At 37.9% G+C, this 26,196-nt stretch overlaps 1 long non-coding RNA gene across 1 annotated transcript; it reads left to right on the plus strand.

Annotated features, from left to right (window-relative positions):
• Nucleotides 1–4,668: 4,668 nt before the first annotated feature.
• On the plus strand, nt 4,669–10,642 carry LOC123958007. The gene is made up of 3 exons (XR_006821976.1): nt 4,669–4,984; nt 10,437–10,482; nt 10,575–10,642. It is a non-coding gene; the product is annotated as an uncharacterized LOC123958007 (long non-coding RNA).
• The last annotated feature ends 15,554 nt before the right edge of the window (nt 10,643–26,196 follow it).

A 26,196-nucleotide genomic window follows, 5' to 3' on the forward strand; every position in this document is an offset into this window, starting at 1 on the left:
GTCCATTTAACTCCTAAAATATAGCATTAGTTTACTTTAATTAGCTCCTATGCCGTATGAGTCAAATGCTTCCCACAATCGAACCTCCAGGCTCATTGTTCAGCAAATGTTTATGTTCCCTGTATTCAACCATCTTTTTATCACCTTAGTTAGAGAATAAATTCACTGTAATATAATCAAGAGCTGTGTGTGTTGCCTATTTATAGTTCCTGCCAAGAGAATTGACCCTTTAGATATGAGACTGACTGACTGATTTAAGATAATTGAGCAATTATTAACTAACTGATCACTAGTAATAATTGTATAATTATTCAAAACTACCTAGAGGTCCGGAGACTCTAGGATTATAACAACTCCGGTGGTGCCCTTTACGAGGAAATTTTGATTTTATGAATAATAATTCATAATTGGGTATCAATTCTCATAAATTTATTAAAATGTATAACTAATAAATTTAGGTCTACTACAACAGAGAACACCAAGGAATCACTTTCGCACATATAACCAAGTATCTCATTTTATTGAGACTGACAGAGAGGTCTGTAGGTCCTCTAAGTGATGTCTTGAAGATAGCATCATGTCCCGAATAGAAACCATTTAGTTTCCTGATAACCATCTCCCCTCCTCCACCAACACCACCACCCCTGTCTTTAATCAATGCTTAGACTCAGGAGAGCTTCAGCCGGAAAGGACGTGGTCCTCCGCTTGTCGGAAGCCAAACCTAAACTCACCTTGCTTTCCCAATCTCCAAACATGGACACAAACACTGCATACGGACATGTAAGTCAGTAACAAATATACATAATCTTTACTCTAAGTCCACTGTAATGAACTCATAATAAATAAACTGCCTCTTAATTATGCTACACATGCCTACGTCTCTACCTCAAGGCGCTTACAAATGGACTTAATATTATTTTTTTCTCACATTACTTTCCACCTATATTTTTGAATTTCACATTCCCACTGTGCAGTTTGAAAAAAGACAAACAAACATATAGATTGATCTGTAATGCAAGGGCTGCTGTGTGAAGGGAGCGAATTGTAAACAAAAGATTATATCTAAATGCACCAAAGATGGTGGTTGTTTGGTGGTTGTTATTCATGACTCGAAACGCTGCTTCAAGTGAACACCAGTGTCAGTTTGATCCGAGGGCTAGATGCTGTAAGACTGACTGGCACAGTTGCAAAGGTCTAGTAGCATTAAAGTTTGTTTGTTTTCTTGCAGTAAGAGCTAGGAACAGCTAGAGTCTGTGTGTGTGCGTGTTCTCATTGTGATATCCTTTTGAGAACCAGTTTGAGTTTTAGCCCTTGAATGAGAACACGTGTGCACAGGCAGCTTGGAGGTTAAGGGGTTTGAGATTTAAAGGCGAGTTAAGTAATTTATGACATTAATCAAAAAAAAAAAAAAACTCTATCTGCAACAACTATGACAGGACCCAGGCAGTAGTGTTCAGTTTAAGTCACATGAGATCATATCACTGCCAAGATGAAGTGTTGTCATAGCCACAGGGTAACAATGAATATTTAGAAGAAAAATGCAATAGACATTTAGTGAAGATAATTTCTCTCGACAGAAGCTCTGTTTGATTTTGTCCTTGCTGTGCACAGTCTGCTGTTCAAGAACAGGGCTAAAGCCTTAAATACTTAATGCAATTGTGACTGGGTAGGGGAGGAGCTTACAGGTCTGGCTATGGGGTTCAGTGTGAACACATACTAATGTTTAGCAGGTATAACGTTTACTACATCATCAGTTTAGAGTGCTAGCGTGGTAATAGTTGCTAATTAGCACAAAACACAGCTGAGGCTGATTGGAATGGCATTAGTTTTGCAGGACTTCAATTATAAACCAAAGTCTTAGACAAATTAAAATACTGACCAGATGATGGCAATAGATTAAAAAATTGGGGCATCAGCAAAGTTATTACAATTCATCCTGAAAGGTAAGTGAGTCCATCCACTATGTGTTGCAACATTTGGTAAATTTGAATATCTGTCGAGATAAGTGGAAATGAAAAAAAAAATAAAGTGAGATTGAATCTAATATGCAACAAAATAATTTTACATTGTTTCACCTGTAACATGTACATAATGCACATTTATAAGTTGCTTTTGTGTGCTTAATTTTAGTGACTTTATTTAGTCACATATTGGTGTCCTTTTTTATTTGTGAAGCTTTTTTATTTGTGAAGCTTAATAAAGTTAATAAAGTAATTTCAGCATTCAGTGAGTGCTATAAACTAAATCATTATCACCAACTCATTATCACTGCTTATTTGATGTTTTGATGATGATCACTGATTTACAGGTTACGTGTGATGAATTGATGACACTGTGTGCTGTGAATAGCCAAATCTGCACGTAATTGTCAGATTATCAATCAGCAGGAGGTTCTTGCCAATGTGAAACTGTGGTTCATCTTTTCCGTTCTTTTCATTGAATGATCTGAAGACTGGTGGAGGACATGTATGTATTTACATACAAAGAGACAATTTTATGATAATTGATATTCGTGAAAACACATTTTATTAATGTGATAGAAAGAATATGCATATTCCTTCCTTGTGCAGTTGTAGTCTTAATTTATGTGGCTTCTGGTTGGCTAAACTCTACTTACAAGGAAACATTACTTGCCAAAACCAATCATGAGGAAAAAACACAATTTATATTTTCATTGATAGATACCTGAAAAACATTTAAGCTAACCTGAAAAGAGGCACTCCATTGCTTGCCTCTCTTTGTTATTGTTACTGAAGTGAAATAGAAGCAACATACTCCACCAATGTGTGTATGTTCTGTAAAAGCCTTAACCATTCCTCCTCAGGTGATTTCTAAAAGCTTTCTGAACCACCTGAGGCTTATATAGTCTTAAAGCCCTGGGCCAAGTGCCAAAATTCAAACCAGCACAACACCACTCACTTGCTGACACACACACACATAGGAGCAAACTATAAATCCAGTACCTGTTTTCTTCCTTTTGAGCCATAAGAGCAACACAGGACAAGGACTCTGTTGGAATAGGCTCACTGGTGGAACACAATTTGCTAACAGAAACCACAGACTGTATATGAAGATATGAAGACAACATGACAGCTGCCCAAAATGGAAGCCAAAACATCTCAATCGTCCCCTGGCCCCTGTTGGCTGGCTGCAGTATAGGTCACAAATACCAGCCCCCTTTATGTCTGCGGATGGGACATGGGTCAAGTCAGTGACTCAAAATGATGGCTCCAAATGAGGTCACCAGTGCAAGACGGCAGCGCTCGTCTCTGGGATATTTTGGTTTAGTTTTTGTGCAGTGGGAGGAAGTGGAGCCATGTCATCCATCTTTATATACAGTCTATGACTGGGGCAGTGATCAGATACTGACAGGGAGCAGATCTCAACAGTAACAATACAAAAATCTCTCTCCAACTGAGGAAAACACATGCACACACAATAGGACAAAGCGGTTACATTGATAACAAGGTGCAACAGTTAAGACTATCCATTTAAGAATACATCCCTACAGCCAAATCCCTTCTACTTCTTACTCTAAGTTGGCATACAACATAGATACTGTACTGTTTTAATACAGCCAATCTCACAATTTTGTTGTCCTCATTTACACAATTTACATATTTTATGAACTGCTCTTTTCAGTGCTTCTGCACAGAGACTATGGCATGGTCAAGTAACGCACTGGGTGAAGGCATGTCGCTTCATTTTTTTACTCTAAAGGTAGGTGTAGGATATTTAACAGAAAAGTCTGATTAAGGAGGTGGTTGGTGTGGACGGTTGGTGGGCCGGTTGTTTGTTCCCTATGTGAAACGAAAAGTCAACATTTAATGTTGGCCGGACTACAAACAAGCTGTTTTTAGGCAGTTCAGAGCAGTGTTTTCTGTGGGAGATGGGAACTCCCTGTGGGCTGGACTTTGGGCTTTTTCACTTTGCAAACCTATTACATGCACACAAAAGATATGTAACTCAATAAAGGAGAAGGAAAAAGCCACAAAGCATAGTACCACCTCTTTAAGTAAAAAAATGCATTGTCCAATTTACCTGACTCATTGTGTTGTGGGTCTGAGGAGACATCATGCAGTTCATCAACATACAAACAATATTCTGTATTTGCAAGAGAAATGGCAGTGGATATCAAATAGAAATATGGTTTAATTGTGTTTTGTTGAAATATGTGATTATTGGAGATATTGCTTAAAATTCAATTATGAAAGGTTTTCTTGAGATATGCAGAATAGTTTCCATCAAGTTTAATTTCATTTATTTTCATAACACATCATGTTTTTCTCTCAGTGTGAAAGTGCTGGCTGTCTGCAGCACTGAGCAGCACTCGCACCAGCCAACCAGGGCATATAAATGATGGTTTGTCTAAAATACAGGGTGTAGAACGCAGTGCAAATACTGATCCTGATTCATAAACAAAATGTTTCTGTCATACTGCGAGACAGTTGCCAAATATATCTCACTTATATAAGATCAGAAAGGGACCAACCTTGTTAACATTGCTATTAATCATCTATGATTAGAATATTACTGTCATCTTCTAGAATATCTGTTTTAGAAGCATTCGCTGAGCCCCGCCCCTTCTTAGTGAGGTGGCTCAAAATGCAATTTATTACAGTGGATGATTTAAACATTTTTTTAATAATTTATCGTTTATTTTAAACAGAGCTGGACATAAGCGGGTTTCTTATTTGTAATCACTGTTTTTGCCAACTCAAATGACTAGCGTCGCTGACAGATTTTACCTGTTATAATCAAGCTAACATTCGATCAATTAAATCTTTATAAAACAAAATTCTTTTAAAAGTATTGAATATGCACTTGATGGCTTAATACATTAAATCGTCCTTAAAGACTGAGGCTAATGTTGCATGTCCCAGGCAAAAGTCAGCATCCTGATTAGTTGATTGATACATGTGGATGACGTGGAAAAAAAGGAACAGCATTATTTTTTTACCAGTGTGGAGCTGCAGTAGTTCTGGTAAGTATGATAAGAAAGGTAAGATCACAATGTTTTGTTCTAACATATCCCAGGTTGGAAGTAACAGCACAAGTTGACATTTTCTTGAAGAGAAATTAATTGGCCTATAGGCTAGCTTTACAAGATTTTTACAATATTAGGCCCCATCCACACTACTCCATTTTAGTTTACAAACGGAGTATTAAAACGAATACGATTTCCGTCCACACCAGCGTTTTAGCTGCATTTTGGAGTTGATTTCTGTCTACATTAAAACGAAAACGCACATCTATTGGCAGTTCAGGTACACTGGGCATGCGCGTGCTGGTGTAAACATGAAGCAGATGGCCTCATCCTGGTTACAGAAGATTTGGCGAAAGAAAAAATAAAAAGTTTTTTTTTGCGTGCACCATTAAGGAGCTGGGATTGTTACTGAATTAACACAGGAGTGTGGCGGTGGAAAACAGACTGGGAGTCATTGCAAAGTAAATACGGCGACATGCACAGTACAAGTGTAGGCAGATAAGTGTTATTTGCACGGTACATAATATTTTAATAAAAATACCATGTCAAAAAGCCCCGTCAGTAGCATCGTGTTTCTGCTTTGCATGACTTCTAAGACCCAATCAGTGAGCGGCATCATTTCTAAAGTCCTCCGTTTTGGCCCGTCTTCACTAAAACGCCCTCTGGAGTTTTGAAACGCAATGGGGTCGGCAGCGTTTCTAAACTTCTCCGTTTTAGGTCTTTGTTTTCACCGTTGTAGTCTGGAAGTGAGAGGTGCAAACGTAGCAAAAGGTCTCCGTTTTAATTCGAAAACGCAGTAGTGTGGATGGGGCCTTAGTGGCCGCAGGAGAAGTTGAGCATGATGAAATTGTTTGTTGGAGAAAGTGGAAGGTGATGGAGGAGACAGCCTGCAGTCCATATGGCAGTGAATGAGAGCATGACTGTGCGCTACTTATCCACATATTTTATTTATATTAATCATTTTGAAGTGTTGCATTAGAAAGGTTGATGGAAACTGCAAAATTTGAGAAAAGTTTTACCCTCTCTTGAGGTGGTTTTTGCCTTTGAGTTGATGCACTAGATGGGAGATGGAAACACCTTTGCCGAATAAGTTGTGATGTCATGAACATTTAACTCACATGACTGATCAGCTTTTGCACTGACCTCTCACCATTTTTCTCAGATCCATGGTCCTCAGATCCATGCGACTGGTTTTGCTTCCGCTTTGCAGCCTCAATTTCTTGTTTATTACAGCCATGCTTAACATCAACTTCTGATGAAACTACGTTTGCGAATCCTAGTTTACTCCTAATTTGCATTTGCAGTTGAGGTTGCATTTGCAGTTGAGGTTGAATACTCCTCTTCCATTATAAAATCATGATACATGCTTTAAAATCCCCCCAAAAATACAACCACACATCTCCTGAATGAGCTGAACAGTTTAATGTTTGAATGAAGTTTGTAGCGCAACGCGTGTAGGTCTATTTAGATGCCAACAAATGTACCAAAACAAAATGGCCCAACAGAAGAACAATAGCTGGCCTTTGCCCAGCACTCACCCAAATAATAGGGAATTGTTTACAGAACAGTAGCAGCACCGCCTTAACAAAGTGATTAAGTGTTAACCTTCTGTCGCGTCTGATGTTGTGGCAAGGCCATAGTACCTGCCAGCTGTGGCTGTCATTCAAGACTCATTCCAGGAGGGGGGAGGGGCCACACATTCCAATACGATGATTGATGGGCACTTTCACTGATGAGACTCCTTAACAGCCTCTTTGTTACTCAGACTCCCAGCATGCCCCCAGTCCTTGAGACGCGTCTGTTGTGTGTTGTAATACACCAGAAGCAGCCACAATGAGAGGGCCACACATGAATCTTGAGATAGGGCTTTCCAGATGATTGCCTCCACTTGCCTTCATTGTGATAAAGGGTTGCATACTGTGTTGTTTTTTAAGGTAATAAATTTAGGGGGCTTTTGCTGTATTTTTCAGTTTTATGTGTCCAGATGCATACTACACTGGTGATGTGAAACAACTGTCTAGTTGGTTTTAGCTATAAATTAATTAAATGTGTTGCATGGCCTTTGTAAAGCACCACTGCCTTAAATCTCAGTTTGATTTTGTGTCTCTATTTTCCTCCATTATCTTTAATTGGTGTCTTCACACATACATAGAAACCCCTTTATAAAAGAACATCAGTGGAGGGAAATAATCATTCACCCAGAGCCAACATTAACATGACAGAATGTGAAATGTGGGTCAGCATGACCAGATGTTAACCTGTTATGGTAGACTCCAGAGCACAGCCCTCTGTCAGTCATGTAGGACCCCTGAGACTATAACAGTGATCTGCAGTAGCTCAGTTACACGGCGTCTTTGGACTCCTTTTGTTATTAACAGTTTTAAAGCCTCAGATGAAAGGTCACAAAGGGATCCAGACTCCAAAAGGCATGACCTAGAGATCAAAAGGAACAAGTATGAAGTCACAAATCTGACACCGGCCACCACTAAACAAACAATTTCTTGTAAACCCTCTTCTTTAGTGCTTCAGTGTTTGTCGAAACTAAGCTAGTATGTCATATTGGGACATCTGAATATGATTACAAAGGATGTGCAAAAGTCATTCCTCGAGAATCTCAATACCTGGGCACCTATTTGTCATCTTCAGAGCTGTCAGTCATGCTTGCAACACTGTTAGGGATCAATAGAATTTACAGTCAGATTCTGAAGTGTGTGCAAAAAACTGGGAATACACACAAGATTGGAGTGAAGCTTCAACATTTTCCTCTCCTCATTAGCATACCACAGGAGTAATTCATACCGTAGCATGTGGCCTTGCATGGTTGTGGAGAAGCTTTGAGTCACTGCTAATCTATATGATAATTATTCCATTATTTATGTGCATTTTAATTGGACGATATGTGTTTTATAATTTTTTCAGTATTATTTTAGGTTCTGTTCTGTTCTACAATCCTTAAATGTAAAATATAAAATTATATTTGTTTGGTTCTCAAAATCCTCTGGTGAACATTATTTCTGAAAGTAGCTTCTACAACTTTATCATTTATTCAGTCTTGTAAACAGAAACACTGTCAACAGTCTCACTGAAACAGCTATCCATTATTTGGACAAAAACTCATTAGACATTTCTGTCACAGTTTGTAGAACAAAAGCAATGCTGTGCATGAAATAATTAAAATTTTATTTTTCAGTCACTTCAATTTAACTTCCACTGGCAATAAACCATTACAATGTCCTAATTAATTTCAGCTAACAAATCCATAGTTACTCAGTCAAACAAACTGCCTGGGTTATGGCTTGCAGGGCGAACATGTCTGAAGCTAAAGTATAATTGAATAAGTGGCTTCATTAACCATGTTTGCTGTGTTTCTGTAAAGGTAATGGCAAAGAATCCAAAAATGTTCAGAGACAGACTAACAAGCTTTGTGTTTCAGGAATGACAAAATTAGCATGACAAGTACATGACAGGCACTGTAATTCCAGCATCATTCCAGTTGCTTTCATCCAAGGCCTTTCTTAGGTTTTTGCCATCATAATGGTGGCCTGTAATCAAAATTTCACCCCCACTTCATTGTACAGCTTTTATGCACTTGTAGTTTGCCAGAAGTGCTCTGAAATACGTATAGACAGGTGTGTTGCAACATTTCAACAGTGTTTGAAAACAATTTTTCAATATAACACATTTTACCGTTTATGAAGTCACCTAAGTGTCAAAAAGAGGAAAGCGCTCCCAGCTAGCCCGCCTTAAGTGACAAAATAATGTTGATGGCAAGAACTATGAAAATATGGTTGACATTGAACAGAATCCTCCTCTAAGCGGTAGTAACAGAGGGAGCTATACTGCCATATCACATCACCACCATCTGATATATTTTGCAGCTGTGTTCTTTATTGTCGTGTTTCTCCCCTGCTTTCGTATATCCTATTTAAATAGAGGAATCAGTCATCTATCTGAATAAAGTTGCAAAGTCAGAGGAGGGATTTCAGCCAGGCATACAGAAGTAAAAGTCACATTCATTTTCTCCATAGAAAATGTTACTCACAGTTGGAGCACCTTAAGCTTGGATGGACATGAAACTCTCCTGGTTGAATCATCAGCACAAAAGATGAAAAACTGTGTTCAAAAATATCTTGTTCTTTGATAAAAAAGTCAAAAGGTACAAGCCTGTGTACATAAAAAAGGTAATGTAAGAGATTGCATTTCAGTAAGAAACATCAAATTGAAGCTTAAATATCTGTTATATGCGTCACTAACATCAGGTGGAAGCTGGAAAACAGAGAAAACTGACACATTGTGCCACATAAACAAATTCGGTTTCGGACTGTGGTTCAATTTTGAATTAATTCTTTTTGCAGTTTCCAAGAAAGAGGTGAAACAAACTTCATTGTATTTAAGTATAAATATGGTTCAGCAATGAAGTGTACAGAGCTATACTGCAGACTTGAGCCTCTGCTAACAGTGACAGCCAGAGATTAATTTGCTGTCTTACATGAGCGGGTCCAATGCACATTAAGTAGACCCACATCATATGTGCGTCTCTTGAAAGGGGTTTCAATAACTGCAAGGAATGATGATGGAGAAAAAGACAAATAAGGAAGCATGGAAGGGAAGTAAGACAGAAATTAAAATGGATATTTACAACACAGTACATTTTAGTTGGGATTGTACTTAAAACCTATGGAACTTTATCAACAGTGGGTTACATGGTTTGATTTTATTATGTGCTACTATCATTTGTATGATAATCACATAGATTGCATTCCTTGTTATCCATTGTCCCTGAATACCAAGACCGCCAAGGCTAGCTCATACTGAATGCAATGTGTGTCATTCCCCAACAGCATGTTCAAGGATTCCTGGTGTGTTAATCTGTTTAAAAATGAATGTATATTGGCCCATTAATGTGATTAACCTGCTTGATAAAAAACATACTTCCCCGACTGATAGTTGAGACTCAGGGAATGCTAGACCTAAATGTCTTAAGAATATTCACAGGAGAAATAAATAATAAATAAAGGACATAAGACACATGACCTGAGAATAGCAATTAGACGACTTTCTGAATTTACAATATTCAAACTTGAAAATGTCAAGTTGACTTCAGTGGTGTAATTTCTCGAAAGGTTACTCAGTTATAATTTCATCACATGAAATACCATAAAATAATTTCCAAATTCGTTTTATCAAGAGTCTTGAGACAGTGGATAAGCTTCTGATTGCAATTAGTCCTCTGTGTAGTCCTCTGTTTTGACCCTTTGCATAACTTTTCAAACAGCATTCAAGAGATACTTAGGAAGTGATATTAATCCTGAAACAACCTTTGTTTGTTTTTTTCTGTGCTAAAATAGCCTTGTGGTCTTGTAATGACTTGAAAGGAGCAACATCAGCTTTTACATGACCTTTTGTTTTGTACAACATCACCATATGTTGTTTCTGTAACCCCAAACAGGTGTTCATCCCAGGTTCGAAGGGCATGTATAAAAGTACTGAGGCAGGTAATCTCAGGCAGCAGCTGCCGTACAGACACCCTCCTCCTCTTGCCCCCTCCCTTCCAACCTGGCTCTGAAGCTTTCTTCTTCTACCGTAGGCCAAACTTGTGATGCTGTAAGAGATATTAAGCTGAATCTCATTGTGATGCAGACCATGAGAACTGTGGGGTAATGGATCAGCATCCCAAACGCAATGACAATGCTGCCAAAAGCTGAGACTTCCTTGCTTCTCTACCTTCTACTACTTTTTTTGCCACATTAATGAGTAATTTGGCCCAAGAAATGTCCACGCATGAGATCACAGCCCCAGACTGTTAACGATTCTAAATCTTTCTCAACTGGTGAGCAAAGGATCCTATATTTCTATAATTGGTTTATTAGACCGTCAGACAGTATGCATAGAGCTTCTGTAGAGAGATTCTCAACAGAACCCCCCTTCATTGTAGACTACATCTTAATAAAAAAGTTTTCTTACATCAGTTTTACAGCAGATTTTAATGTTGTTAATTGTGTCCAAGAAGTAGCTGTCATTAGTGTCAATTACTAATTGTACTAGAATAAATAAAGTATTAAACATTGATTTCAACAAAATTGAAAGGAAATATATATATATATATTTAAAGTTGCTCTAATCAATGTTTTTAAATAAACAGTTGATCAAATGTGAAAACAGATTAATATCACCATACCACCCTTAGTGCTAAGAGTTTAAGCAGCCCAAAAAGTTGTAATCCTTGACATTTCAGTCCTGGTTGATTTGGGGACTCATGTGGTTACCATGATAACAGCAAGTGTGGTCTATTGCTACAGAAACACTCATTATGCTGCTACTTTGTGAAAAATACAAGAGAAGATCAACTGGTATATCTGTTTACAGTGCAGCCAAACAAACTCTCATTGTCAATAATTGGTGTGGGGTTTTTTTCACAAGCAACCACAATTTCATTTTGTGCTGCACGTGCACACTCGAGAAGTTTCCCCACACAGGATACAGTAAGGTTGGCTAGCTTGCTAAGGAGCTAGAGGTGTAACGCCTGTTGGCTGTAACCCTTCATCTAACAGCTCACTGTGGCTTTTCCATCTTGTGCCATTATGCCCATGCAAAAGTTGAAATTAGTCTACTGTCAAAATAAATTGTGAAAATTAGCAATAAAAAGCCAGTTGCACGCTTTAATGTGAAGCAGCAGCAATAGGATGTTCCATTTGCATTTGCACTAACTTAATATAGCAGTTTAGCTGATATCAATGAGATATTTTTGAAGACATACTGTCCATTTTGCTCTATAATGGTAACCATTATGAAGATGTATTTATCATGACACAGTACCACAGAAAATAAGTTTCTAAAAATAACAAATTTCACTTTGGCTTTCAAAGCAGAGTCTTCCTGCTTCTTGTCACAGCAGCAGTGTTCCCCCATCCCCCAGGATGTGTGTGTCAGAGACTCAATGGACCTAAAATGGAGTGATTCTTCTCCAGAGGCATATCCATGGGAATGTGGCTCTAGTTTCACAGTTATCACTCTCAGAGTTGTCAAACGCTTAGTGGCATTGTCTTGATCCAATTAATTAGAGCCTAACAAGGCATGGAGAGGGATAGGGATTTGGATCTACAGGGTGGTGACAGAGTCAAAAGCCTCTACAAACGAGGCCAACATCTCGTCACACACTGGCCGTTAATGAGACATGTGAAATACTGCTGTGTTGAAGAAAGTTGTGAATGTAGAACATCTTCACTTAGGTTTCTAGCCACAAATAAACATGTAGTAAAGCTTGCCAAGCTCCATCATAATACAGAATAATTAATGTTCAGATAATGGCAATGACAACTGTTGAGAAAAGCAAACAAAATGACTCAATAACTTCCTGAGATGCCGCATAAGTATTATTGAGCTCGACATGAGATGACCATCTTCTGTGCACAGAATTTGCAATTTGTTGGCTGCATCATTCCCTGCATTTGAAATAATTAATCAAGTAATGGTGATCAGAAGTAGCATCCTCGCCTGCATGGAGCAGATGTTGTAAATCCACTGCAGCTCACACAGACAGGTGCCCTCCAGCCGGTTCCTGTCTGCTGCCTTGGTAATGGTGTGTTTCCTTTCCTGGAACACTGGAGGGATCCAGCAGCACTCAGACTAACCTCTATCATCTCCAAATTACATGGTTATACAGAAGAACACAAGTTGACTAGTCACCAGCAGGGTGCTTGGTGGAACAAAATGTACAGAACATAAATACAGTATCTCAGATTAATAAGACATTCCAGTTTATAGACAATCCAAAGAGACTTTTATTATCTCCTAGTGCTAAATATAAAAGGTTGCATTCACCAAGAAGCTCTCTTATACTCTAATCTAAATGTCCATCTAAAGTGACTCAAGCATTGGTGGCTTCATAGATGCTGATGCACATGGCAGAACATTACGGCTAGCATATCGTATTGTTTGTGGGTATGAATTTTATCATTTTATGGACTGAGCTGTAACTAATGATTATTTTAATTATCGATAAAGCTGCAAATACATTACATTACAACATTAAAGGCCACTTGTGGTGTAATGCCGCATAGGTCTCACATGAATAGACATGTTTGAACACTTTCAGTGTTTTGACTGACTTCAGATTTTAGGCGTTTGTTCGCTTGTGGGTAACCTGAATACTTCATATTCTTCTATATTTGAGACATGTAGGCCATGAATGACTTTCTTTTTCATGTACCCCTACGCCTTTTATTAATCTTATTTAGGATGTAGATGCACCTTGACCAAACTAGTAGCATTCCACTGTGACAATTGTCATCTATCCTTCTGTCTTCGACCCACTTTGGATAGGTCAGTCATCACAAGGCTCATATATACAATTAAGGCATGGATATTTGCATTCATAGCCGGGGGAAATTTAGTTTCCATTACACTTGTCCCGTATGTTTTTGTATTGTGGGAGGAAACTGCAAACTCCACACTGAAAGGACTAAGACCAGGATTTGAAGCCAGGATCTTCTTGTTGGTGCTAGTCAGTAAGCAGGTGAAATTTGGAATAATGGAAATATAAAATAATAATAAAATATATTAAAAATAGAAGAAAGCTTTGCACACAGCATGCACTGCAAAGCATGCTGGCAACTGCAAAATGAACATGTAGTCAGGAAAAATCAACCACAAGTGTTTGCGGTAGTAACCACAGATGATGAGCTGAGAAAAACACATTGCTATTATCAGTATTAGTTAAAGATCCTTGAATTGTAAGTTTACAGGTCCCTACCACAAACAGTAGTGGTTGATTTTTTTCTTTTATTATAAAATATGCATTGCAAATTATGTTTTAGCGTATGTTTGGCATATATTTGGGTTTATATCATGTTAGGGAGCATCAATAAAGCTCAGGCATACATTAATTTTTTCTTTCCACAAAGAGTTCTCATGGATGACCATTGGCATTAGCATTGGACAATTTGGCAAATTTCTTCACATTTTTGTGTGATTCAAACATTCATGACCTTTTTGATACTTCAGGCATATCTTGATATGACAATGCTTTTATTATCCTCGGAAAACTGATGGGAATCCTAGCTATATTGCCCGGTTTTGAAGGCATTTCTTTTGGGAGACAGACTTTCTTTGAGTGATTTACCAATTACAATGGTAATTTCATAGGTCTGTGGTTATGATACAGTAAGAATAGGTTGGACTGTTTCATTCGTCACTGAGATGAGATCTAATGTTTGGTCACCTGGAATGCTGGACAGCAGTAAAGACTACTACTTGGGATGTACTAGGAATGACATGGTTTATAAGGACAGAGAAGGTCCACCGATTGCTGCTAGCTTGCGATCTTATTGCCACTCTGCCATTTCCTGTATTTCATATTTCTCCGTGTAGACAATAATTCAATTTATATTGTGCAAACAAGCATTTCCAGTCATTCCTTTTTATTGTGGCTACGAAGAGGCCACAAACTGATTTCACTGATTTGATTAACTGAAGAGCTCCTCCTAGGCATAAAGATGTCGAATAAATTTCATTGAGAAACTGTTTGGTGCCATAGCTCAGCTGGTATATGGTCTAGTCTGGGAACACTGATAAGAAACTATTCCATTTGCTGGCTGAACTGCAGTGTAATTCACTTTCTAGTGCATGTAAACAACAATGAAAAAGTAATTAAATACTATAAAGTTTGAGGCTGTACTTATTTAATAATAGCAATAATACAGCATATAGTACATATGCACAGCTACAGATATCAAAACATTCAGTTAGTAAGCTCATTCATCCTGCCTGTCATAAAACCTGTGTTGGGACCACAATGATACAAGGCTGCTTCATCCATCATTTGCAAACATCGTTGTCTAAGCTCCTTTTCTGGCTTTGAAGTTGGTTTCTAAAACTTTTCTCACTTTTTTTCAGTTTTTGCCTCACACCATTTGAGACTTGGACACATTTGAAAACGTATGGGGGAACACAATAGGTCAGTGTTGACGGCAAGAATGAGATAAATAAGAGAATACTTTCATAAGCAGTTAATAGTGCTATTACTGTACAATCCTGAGTCAAATTCCATATGTGTACACATACCTGGCAATAAAGCTGATTCTGATTCTGATTGACTGCTGAACAAGGCTACGCAAAAAGCTGACCACTGTATGATACAGTAGCTCTTTACTGCCGGAAAATTAGAAAGGCAAAAGGGGAATGAATATCAGCAGCTGTCATTTCTATTTGGAGGAAGGGGGGCATAGAACAGATGACTGGTTCCCTAAAAAGTCACTTCACTGTCTGCATTTTGTGGTTATTAATGCCAGCAAGTCAAAGAGGAAAAGAAAACTCATTATATTAATAAAAAAAAAGTTCAAAATTGAAGGTTATTACATGAGATTATGAGAGCACAGTTATTTACACATCAAAAAAGCCTGCGTCTGCTAGTCTTGTGATTTTTAAGAGGATTACATCTCTCCGAATCTCACCAAAGTCTAGAAAACTGTTTCCAGCTTATGTCACCGGTGTTTTGAGTCTGTCTGTCCCTTGAAAAAATTACAAATGTGTGTAAAATAACTTGTGTCCACTCAGTGACCATACTGTAGACCTTGTGTGCAATGAAAATACTAATTTCACACTCTGGCTAACTGGAGGAGGGAGAACGAAAAAATGTGTCCTTGGACCTTTGTCGCATGCACTTTTCCAAGATTTGCTTCCATCCATCTTCATGAAACTTCATTCACCCCAAATAGATTTAGCAGTGTCCCAGAAATACAACAAGAAGGCAGGAAGTGGAGCTTAAGCCCTCCATTTGAAACTGTGTCACAATGGGGCTGTGCCTACTTGTCTGGAACAGTCTTTCTCTCTGGATAACCACCGACAGACTCTGAGTTAATGAGCCTCTGTTTGGCCCTTAGAGGCCACTGTATGCCTATAACCTCAGAGCCATTTTCTGAATTTCCTAACAGGTCTAATTGAGAGGCAGTCGCAGCTTTTAGTCTGATCAGAAGCCATACTTATTCAAGTACTGTATCATTTTCACCTTCTATATTTAAACCTGGTGATCGAATGTAGTTTTCAACCAATGTGCAGATTAAAGTAAACCCATTTTGTGAATATATCAGTCACTTGAGCTAGAATAATGACCACGGATGCTTTTGTCTTTCACACGAGTGGCTGTTATTCAGTCAGTTTGTAGTGCTTCCCTGTCTCACTTTTGAACATAACCTACAAGTGTAATAGAGGGCATCTTAATACATTTAGCAGAGAATCAGACCTGAGATCTCAGATATTGAGCCGAAAGATGATAATAGAGTGCAGTGTTGTGACAGCCAAAAGCAGGTGGGTTGGGTGAAAGCAGATGCTGCATGTTATCAGCAATGTATAGTAAGTCCATGTCCATCCCAGATGTTAAATTGAGTTCATCGTGAAGCATCTCCAAGGAACTGAATAGCATTATCTTTCTATAGCTGTTTGTAGTGTGCTTTCTTTCACTAAACCCACAACATTTCATCCAATAATGGAACTAGTAGACTACGGGAAACTAACTGCTTGCTCAGCAGTTCACAGAAAACATTTCAAAAAATCAAACAAAACCAAATCTACTGTTGGGAAGATTCATTACAACCACCAAGTGTCAAGTTTTTCTCCAAAAACAAAGCATCTAGCCATGAGCCAGACTGTTCCTCCAACTATAACCACAGTAGGGGTTTTCTTGCCAAAACATTTGTCAGTGGTTGCTGTTGCATGGCCCTGACCTAATCTAACAAAGATTTCTTGCTCTAAAGCAACCACTTAATTTCAGTGTTTACTAATGTTAAAACACATTTAGAGGAAAAGGTAAATTAAAGGAAGATGTTAATCTAGCTCTAAGGGCCACTGTAGGATATTGTTTATACATAAACTTTATATTTGTTGTTTGTTGCAAACCCCAATTTGGCATTTAATATATCCACAGTGGTTTACATTATCATTATGCGCAGATTATTAGTGAGGGTAAACTGGTACAAAATGCAGAATCTTAAATACCAAGCGCCCATCTTACACACCAAAATCTTTTTACAGATATTGTGGAGTACTATGCAATACTAACAACACGATGTGCCTTTTCTGGCTGCAGAGGGAACTGGTCTGACAAATTGCCTCAAGTGATGCTACTGAAGACCGCAAAGAAAATCTGTGGATGTGAAGTTGGAGAGAAGTGAGATAGACAAGGTCGCCACTTTGTGTTGAAAAGTGGTGGGGACAAAAGGGCTCGGATTAGGGGTGTGATGATACACTTGGGTCACCAAACGTGACAATGCACGAGAGCAAGATGAGAAGATTTTTAACACTATTTTGAAGAAATATGAAATGCTGAAATTTATGAGCGTGTGCTCCCCCATTAAATTGGAACAGCAAACACTTAAGTTCCTGGATTCTGGAGACATTTTCTGCTCCAGTTTACGGTGGAAATGTCTTCCTCTTTTATATAATGAGAAACAAAAAATTCAGCTGGCATATGACAATTCATATATACTGTATATAAATATAATGCAGTAATCAGCAGCTTGTTTTTTTAGCTTAAGTTACTTTTTTCTATATTTAAATTGCGTTGCATGTTTTCTTCAAATAAACCCACCTCAAAGTATTTTAATTTGTTAGTTAACATTTTTTGGTGCAAGATACTTTTCAGAACATTTTTAACAAATGCTTTCAAAAAGTGATGGGGACAAAATCACCCATTTCAAAATGTGGTGGGGACATGTCCCCAGCGTCCCTACTGTAAATGACACCTATGGAGCTTGACCAGCAGATACTAGCAGAACCTGAACATAAACTTGAATCCTCGACCAAACAGAGGAGTTGCATTGTGGGAAATGTAACCGTCGGGTTTTGACAAGGAAGAAGAATGCATGGAATAAAAAAGACGATATCGCTGATTCTGCACAGATTTTGATGCTTCTTTTTTTTTAAAAGCAAACAACAGTCCATTCTGAGTCCCACAGTTTTATCGAAGTGCAATGCTAAATCGGTGCAGTACTCTTTCAGTAGCAGTTTTAGTGCAAATCTCCGGGATATTTGGGAGCATGATAGTTAAGGACAGTTTATGAGATGATAAAGAGGAGGCCTTTTTGTTCTGTTTTGGTCTTTTCCTGAGGGAAATATCTAAAACTTAAGCTTCTAAATGCTCCACCATGTTCATCAGTTAGTGGCTCACTTTGTCTGTCTGCCATTGGGTAGCATACAGTGAGTTTTTAGAGCTTTTTCATTAATAATAATAATGAGAGCTGTGAGAGTGCACCAAAACAGTTAAGCTGTGGGCCGGAAAACCTAATAAACGGGCTGAAAGATGCTGAAATGGTCTGTTGAGCTGAGTGGAAGTGCAGAGTTGGGGGGAAATATATATGGGTTCATCCCTAAAATCAAGAACTTTCACATACACTTAATTAATAATAGTAATTTTATCCAGTGTTAACATAAAAATATTAATTGCAGCAGCTTTAAGTACCTAATAAAATATCAATATACTGGGGAAAGATGTTCTAGTAATTATCATTCCCATAATAAAATTGCTTAAATATTGGACCTAAAGAGATGCCAACATGCAGACAGTTGCACATTATGATGGAAATTTTATAATTCAAACTGATAGACAGTAAGGTTTTTACAGCTTCTACCAGCTATTGTAACTCCAAATCAGGATTTATCCTATTTTTTTGGGCAAATTATGCAACTAAGCCTCTTACAACATGAATATAAATGTATGACAGACAGGAATCATGTTCTGTGTCTCCCCATTACTTCTTCTTGGTCATTTTGTCCAGACAGAATGCCTTCTGTCACATAATCCCCAAATGTAAACACATTCAGTACAGAGTTAATAGTGATATAACTTGACTTGCACTTGACTACAATAATGGATTAGGGCTTTAAACTCAGGCTCATTTATTTTTCACCCACATTCATCACGCCTAATCAATGGTACGTCTTTGGATTTAACCCTCCCCCAGCAGGCACTGACAATGTCACTGCTTGCATCAGTCTTATAGACTTCAACTGTGAGCAGCTTTTACTCCAAACTTTATATACTGTTTGAAGTTATTATAATTTGATATTAAAGCCAGATGATTACGTAAGAAATGGAATACAGTCATCATTAAAGGTCAGAGCCATCAGAGTGACTGGCATCAGATGAATGGAAATGTGCCCGTTCAACAGCAGATTTTAAAACCTCACTAATTAAACACAAAGGCATGTTTAAGGGCTCTGACAGTGGCTGGAGAACAGAGTCAGCCTACAGGAAAAGTGTAACAGCCATTCTGTCTCTAAAGCTTTTAACCCTCAGCTCTGCCAGCAAGTGAATGTTACTTGATTATATTGATAGGGTTTAGATGGAAAACTCATTTCCTTTATAGAGTTTTATTTCGTGATGACAATGAGGCTCATGAGATGCAGCTCTAACTCTTGGGGACTAATAATCAGTTATTTTTGACACAAGTGCAGTAAAGGTAACATTAGGACAGATGCATTAAGTCATGACTGCAGCTATCATTTATTATGCTAAAATCCATAGTATACTTTCTTTGTTTTCTTACCTGTTTTATTACATTGTATTAAGATTCACACTTTAAAGAGCTTTAACCCAGTTATTAGAGCTTATCTGTATCAGCTTGGTATATTGGCTGATATATGCTCATTGCAGATATATCTGTATCATATATTTTTTATTTATTTTTAACAAGAAATGTTGGTACAGAAATTATACATATAATGTATAATATACACATATTGTATCTTGATCCTATTTATTTAATAATAAAATTTAAGGAATCCTTTCAAAAATGTTTGCAATGTTATGTATTAAAAAAGACTGTATAAATATCTGTATTGGTTGAGCTATAACAGTTACAGTACCTGTTTGTAACTGCTCAACTTAATATGGATGTAAACATGGATGTCTGTAATCACTTCAGAATAACAATAACACAGTAATAAATACTAACATATGATGTATTTTATATGTCCTTTAGTTTCCTAATAATTTCATAAAAAGGCACTTAAGGACAGGGAAGAGAGAAGCACAGTTAGTTACCTTTATAAGCAGCTAATTTCCAGAACTGCAAAATTTTTAATCACAGAATCACAGAGTATTGACAGAAATAAGTTTGGTAACTGAGTAAATATTAATTTATACTCAGTTGCCAGTTTATCGGTTACATCTAGCCAAAAAAAAATAAACCAGTCTAATAAAACAGTCCTGCAGTAAATTCTACTTTCACAAAGGCTATAATGTTCTTTTTTTATTTTTGAAACCATTTTAGAGAAGTTTTGACTTTATGAGACTGTAGTTGGTGGTGCTAGGAATTGTACTGCAATATACTGAAAGGGGTTTCTTTTCTTTTTTTTCCTCATTGATATAAACTGGAACTAGTTAGAAAGTTTAAGCTCCATATTTGTTGATTTTTCTGCATCTTGCCACTGAGTAAAACACTCTCTATGCTGGAAATAAATTGGCTAATGTGCAGAGAGTACCAATTGAGTACTGCATTTTCCCTTGCCTAATAATCAGACTAAGTTGCCATTTTATTTGATTTCATTCATTTGAATCGCTGAAGAAATTAGAGATGTGGGTGGCAATGAGCAAGCTACATTATCTCTACAATCAGTACCAAATTATATAATCTGTTCTATGACCGTTCCTGTAAAATAAAGAAAAAATAAATATCAGTTGCTCTCGTGGAACTCATTTGGAAACCATGGGGCAAAAAAAACGAAAGTGCCATGAAACCATGATCTAGCTCTCTCAGACATAAATGTTAATCTTCTCAATAACAAAAGTGTTTAAAAATGATTGTAGAAAGGCAGTTGTTGCATTAACACTTCATAATGTGTATGTAGTGCTGTGTATGGAACTAAACAGTGATTTAATCCTGACCGACAGTAAGTATAAAGGGTCAAATACATCTTGTCACACATGGGGTTTCTGTGTTAAAGTGGTATTAACGTCTTGTTGAAACTCCCATAATCAAGAATACACAATCTCCTCTCACCGATGATGCCAGTATTAAATGGCATTGCATCAACTCACCTATCATGTGCATGTGATGGTCTGTGTTCGCCATGGGTGCTACCTGCTTCAAATGAGATTCATGACAAATCCCCTGCAAGAGTCCAGCCAATATGTTAGGTTATAGCATGCTTGGCAGTAGTTATCTGTCTCCATTAAAGACACAGGTCATATCCCACAATGTCAAAACCATTAAATAAAAAAATTTAGCTTGATGGTCGGCTGAAGCTGGTAGGTTCTTGCAGTTAAAAAGCAGCTCTGATGGAGGAAGGAGGTCAAAAATAGTAGATCTTATACAGTAAAAACAATCTGAAGGCAAACTAAAAATCTATGACAGGCCTAAATCAGAAATATTTCACTGCAGTCGCTACCAGTGTGGGTTCCACTAGAGGTCACTCCTTACGCTTTCAGTTTGACCCATTCATATTAAATGCAATCACCTTGTGCTACAATTGGGGCCTTCATATAAAACGGTCATGATGTGACCTTTTTACCAATTCAAGTTAATACTGCAGGAAACTGCTTATCTAACCTAAGAAACTTGCACAATTGTGCTTAATTCTATATAATTTTGAGCCTCTGTGAGGATCTGTCAAAGTCAGCCCCGGTGCACATTTATCATGCAGATAAGATCAAAGCTTGGACAGTCAACTACTTGCCTGGGATTCATTTTTATTTTTCACTGGAGGCAACAGGGATTCAGTTTAAACTCCACAACTCCTCTGAATGCATAAACTGACCCCCAGGACCTGCAAGCCTGTAGTGAACATCATCACTGCTCAAGGTTTATATCTTAGCTCAGACCAACATGCCAGAGTCAGACACCTAATGAGCATGCTTTAATAAAGCAAGCTTGGTTTAAATATATTGATTGATTTTACATTGATGAAACATGATTATTTGTAATTAGCTGTTATTTTGTCCTTATTATCCTTTAAGTATTCTAGTGCTGCAACTAAAGATTACTCACAATAATATTAAACAAAAAGCAGCAAATTGTCACATCACTTGTCACTTGAGAGCAAGAAACAGTGAACATTTATACTTGTGTGTTATTGTACTATAATTTTGGCATCTTCATAATTTTGGGATCTGCATCGAGTACAAGGACTGCCCAACTGTCTTTGATATTTATAAATAAAACTGACATTAATGGCATTTCTTCAATTGAACATGGTTTGGCTCTATGTTCAGAAGGTAACCAGTGAGCACAAATAAAACATTGACGTTTCTCACTCTTGTAAAAATGATTTCACCCAACAAAGACAACAAAAGTCAAGAAATAATCCTACAATGCCAAACCCTAATGGCCACTATTCCCAGCTGAGAAATAATGTTTGCTTCTTCCTCTGTGTTGGCTTGCAGGTATGGAGCAGTAAAGGGAGCTGGGTGACGTGTGAGCTCAGGTTTCTGTCCATTTGAAATTGCACAGAATGCCACATAAATGGTTTGAGACACCCATACAGCCTGTAGTTTCTGACCTTTTGCAGTTTGTTCTTGGCTAATTGATGTGGACAGATGGCTAAAAAGTCTAGAATCTCTAACTTACAAAGAACTGTGTTATATTTAAAACAAATTTCAGTTCATTAGTACATTTAAATATGCAGGTTTGCAAAAATACAGTACAGGTAAGTACAGAAACTTGAGTTGTTTTCAGGCATATGGCTGGAGTACATCACAGTCTCCGTATGTTTCTAATCAGCCATTACCGGCCAAATCACATCAAATAAATGTGTGACCGACGCACATTATTACACATAGAGAGAGGCTGATTCAAAAAGCAAACTATATTCTTTTCCATCCAACATTTCTTACTGGCATCTCCATTCATTTCTCCAAAGAGGATTTTAATAATGAATAAAGAGGTAAGATATAATGCATGCCCCTGTCTTTGTTAAGCAGGAAAGCTGGTGCCAATTAAAATGAGAATCATTCTCACTGGTGTTATTGCCATCAATGAGTAAAATTATGTTAGCTACAGTTAGCATTGTTGCAACAGGACTGAGATTGTCACATTTGTGTATAGTGACAAAGAGACGCTGTGAGCTAACAACACACAGCTCTCCTGGATTGGACTGGATTGTTGCCACAGAATTCAATATTACAGCTCCATTTAATTACATGGAGAACGGGTAGCTCAGTGACACTCACTGCAGTGACTGATGTACTGCTGAGGATGGTCACTTTTGGAGGGTTTACTAGAATAAACATTAAAGCAAGTCTTGTATAAATTTTAAATGCAGATAGAAGGCAAATGTGACAGATATTATTTGGTGTAAGGGTGAAAATTGAGCATTAATGTCTAATAAGTATTGTGTTATGCAAACAGGACGCCAATAATATAATCACACACTGACCCATGGGGGGGGGGGTAGGAGCGTTCTTGTGCAGTTTTTTCATGCGCACACACAGAGACACAAACTCAGACGCCAACACATACACACACCTAACCACGTGCGCATACGTGTAAAGCTTCTTTTTGCATGGCACAACGCACAATGCTGCACAACCCAGCTGAGCTCTGACAAGAAAGTCAGATGTACTTTAATTATTATTAGGTAATTAAGTGATAAAAAAATAGCAGGTTTTTATACATTTTGATTTGGAATACGCAGCTTGGTACCCTAACCCAAAGGGCAGAAGGAAGACACACAATAAAAAGAGTTTGTACAAAATATCTATACAGATTGTATAAAGACAGATAATTCCCATGTTAGCTAAATTTATTTTTGAAGAACATAAGTCTTTGCTTACCCAAAGTTATGAGATGAAACAGATAAACTCCCCACAGATCCATCTCGATGTGAAATGACAATTTCAGACAACGCGTCGGACCTACACGTACAGCTGTGCAATTACACGGCAAGAAGAGGATATCCTGTTATGCATGTGGAGGTCATTATTGGCACAAGGAGAATAATCTCTTGAATAACAGCTTGTTGTTGCTGTCTTTTTTTTTTCTTAAAACCCCATCAGTTTCTTCCAAGACGGTGTGACAGTCGCTCACTTGCTCAAAGCCAGAGCCACGCGTAATAATGCGAGTGAAAGTTGTCCTGTGCGCCTTATGGTCCGGTGCTGTGTGAGAGAGCCTTCTGTTGCGCGTCGAGGTGGTCGCACAAGTGCTTGAGTCCGCTGCTGGAGAGATGCTGAGTGCTGCCGGGAACAACCACTGCCAAGAGGGAGGGAGACAGTGAGATCTGTTTTTGCAGGACAGGACATTAAACAGCCTGGTTACACGACCAGGGCTTTTGTGGCGTTTATAAGTATAAGGTTAATTCTGCAACAAAAACCTCACAATAATATCCCTACACATAGTGTTGCTAGTTCATAATGATCTTAACCTGCTGTCTTGTATTTTCTTCTATGATGTTATAGCATCCACTGGTGCTCCAATAATATTCCATTAAATATTACATCACTCAACAAATACAGTATATTAATATTATCAGTATATTAAATTACTTTATATTGTACTTGATTTTCATGAGGGATTATAAAGGTTTGTATAATTTGTGTAATTTATTCCCTTGTCCTCTATTATCAGCTCGAGGTTCAACACACTCACATTTGCTTATTCAATATAAAATATGAGTTTTTGTAACAGAGTTAATAAAGGAATGCAGATAGAACTTAAAAAGTGATTTGGCATTTGAACTGAGGTTGGGGTGAGTGATGAAAACTTTAATTTATCTTATTTTATATTGTGGTGCATGTCTACATTTGGGATAACTTCCTGGTCCAGTCAGGTCTTATTTATTTATTCATTCTTTATGGTGGTGAAATGTCACCATTTGACTCAGGTCAGTCACAATCAAATATGTTACAAGCCTACATCTGACACTTGCAGCATGTCTGGGAAGTATTCATGATCAATGCGTAGCCTATGTCCATGCTGAAAGTGGCGACTTTGCGCTGATGGAGGTCTTTCTCCTTTCTGTTCTCCCAGAAAGTTAAACAAAAGATTAAAATCAATTCAAGAAATAGCAGAACTCTCAGAGGAGGTAGATTTAGGGCACTCTCCACAAGAAACCTATTTCATTTTGGTTTCCTGTGCACAAAGTTTGAGAGCTCTTAGGCCAAATTCATGTCGACAGCACACCTCTAATTGGTTATACAGACAGCAAGGTTGTCCCTTCTAGATTCCTTTCCAAGTCAGATAGCTTTAGGTGGTGAGACACTTAAATTGGCCATATGAATAATGACCAAATTTCTAATGTTAACAGGAAGAAAATACTGTTATGAAGACCAAAGTCCATTTGGAACTGGACAGCCTTTGTGTGTGTAGGCAACATATATTTTGAATAAAAAGTAGATTCTTGTATGTATCCACAACTCTAAACAATTTTTCTATTCTTCCATTCAAAAGCAAAAACATGTGCAAACCTCCAGAGAGGTGGATCCAGTTCCTGGTCACTACTGACTACCAGAGCTGCACAGCTCCATTTTCAGAGCTGTTCACTGTTTTGAAACAAGCAGGTATTGATTCTTCACTGTTAAGAATTCAACTTCCACACCATCTGTTCATTTTATGGTTCAGAAGCCCTTTTTCTCGTCATCAGTGGGTCAGGATGTGCATTTGGAGTTTGTTGACTCACCCCTTTAGTGTGTCTCCAAAATGGTAACAACAAATGGAGTTTCCAGATGATCCATGCAAACAAAGCTGGCGAGCAGCAGATAAGAAAGGGTCACCATGTTGGATCAGCCAGACTCAGTGTGTGTGCTTAACTGCATGTGTGTGTGCATGTATGTCAGTGTCTGTAAAGCAACCCAGAGGTCCAAAAGGATCATCCAGCTGCGTACGGTAGACTGAATGAAGAGCCTTTTCAGCCTGCTGGTGTTATCTTTACTGCCATTCATGGCTGCTCTAACATAGACTCTTACATGAGCTGACAACATTAAATCAAGTTGTTTCAAGTTTTTATTTAATTTTTTTCCTGAGGCCTCAAATTGGAAAGACTGTAACTGTAGAATGTCTTTATGCCTCAGCAGTTGTAATTTTTACTCCCTAACAAGCTTGCAATGAGAACATTTGGAACAATACATTACCATCTCTGTTGGGACTTAGAGTACTTAAACGTGGCGAGATGGGCTCTGAAAATGCTTTATGAATCTTTAAAGAGCAACTCAGTGCCATGGGAATGTTTTGGTAGGGTACATATTTGCAATGTGCATCTGCATTTGTAATTCAAATCAACAT

Source organism: Micropterus dolomieu, linkage group LG19 (genome assembly GCF_021292245.1).
Source record: "Micropterus dolomieu isolate WLL.071019.BEF.003 ecotype Adirondacks linkage group LG19, ASM2129224v1, whole genome shotgun sequence".
NCBI classification, from domain to species: domain Eukaryota; kingdom Metazoa; phylum Chordata; class Actinopteri; order Centrarchiformes; family Centrarchidae; genus Micropterus; species Micropterus dolomieu.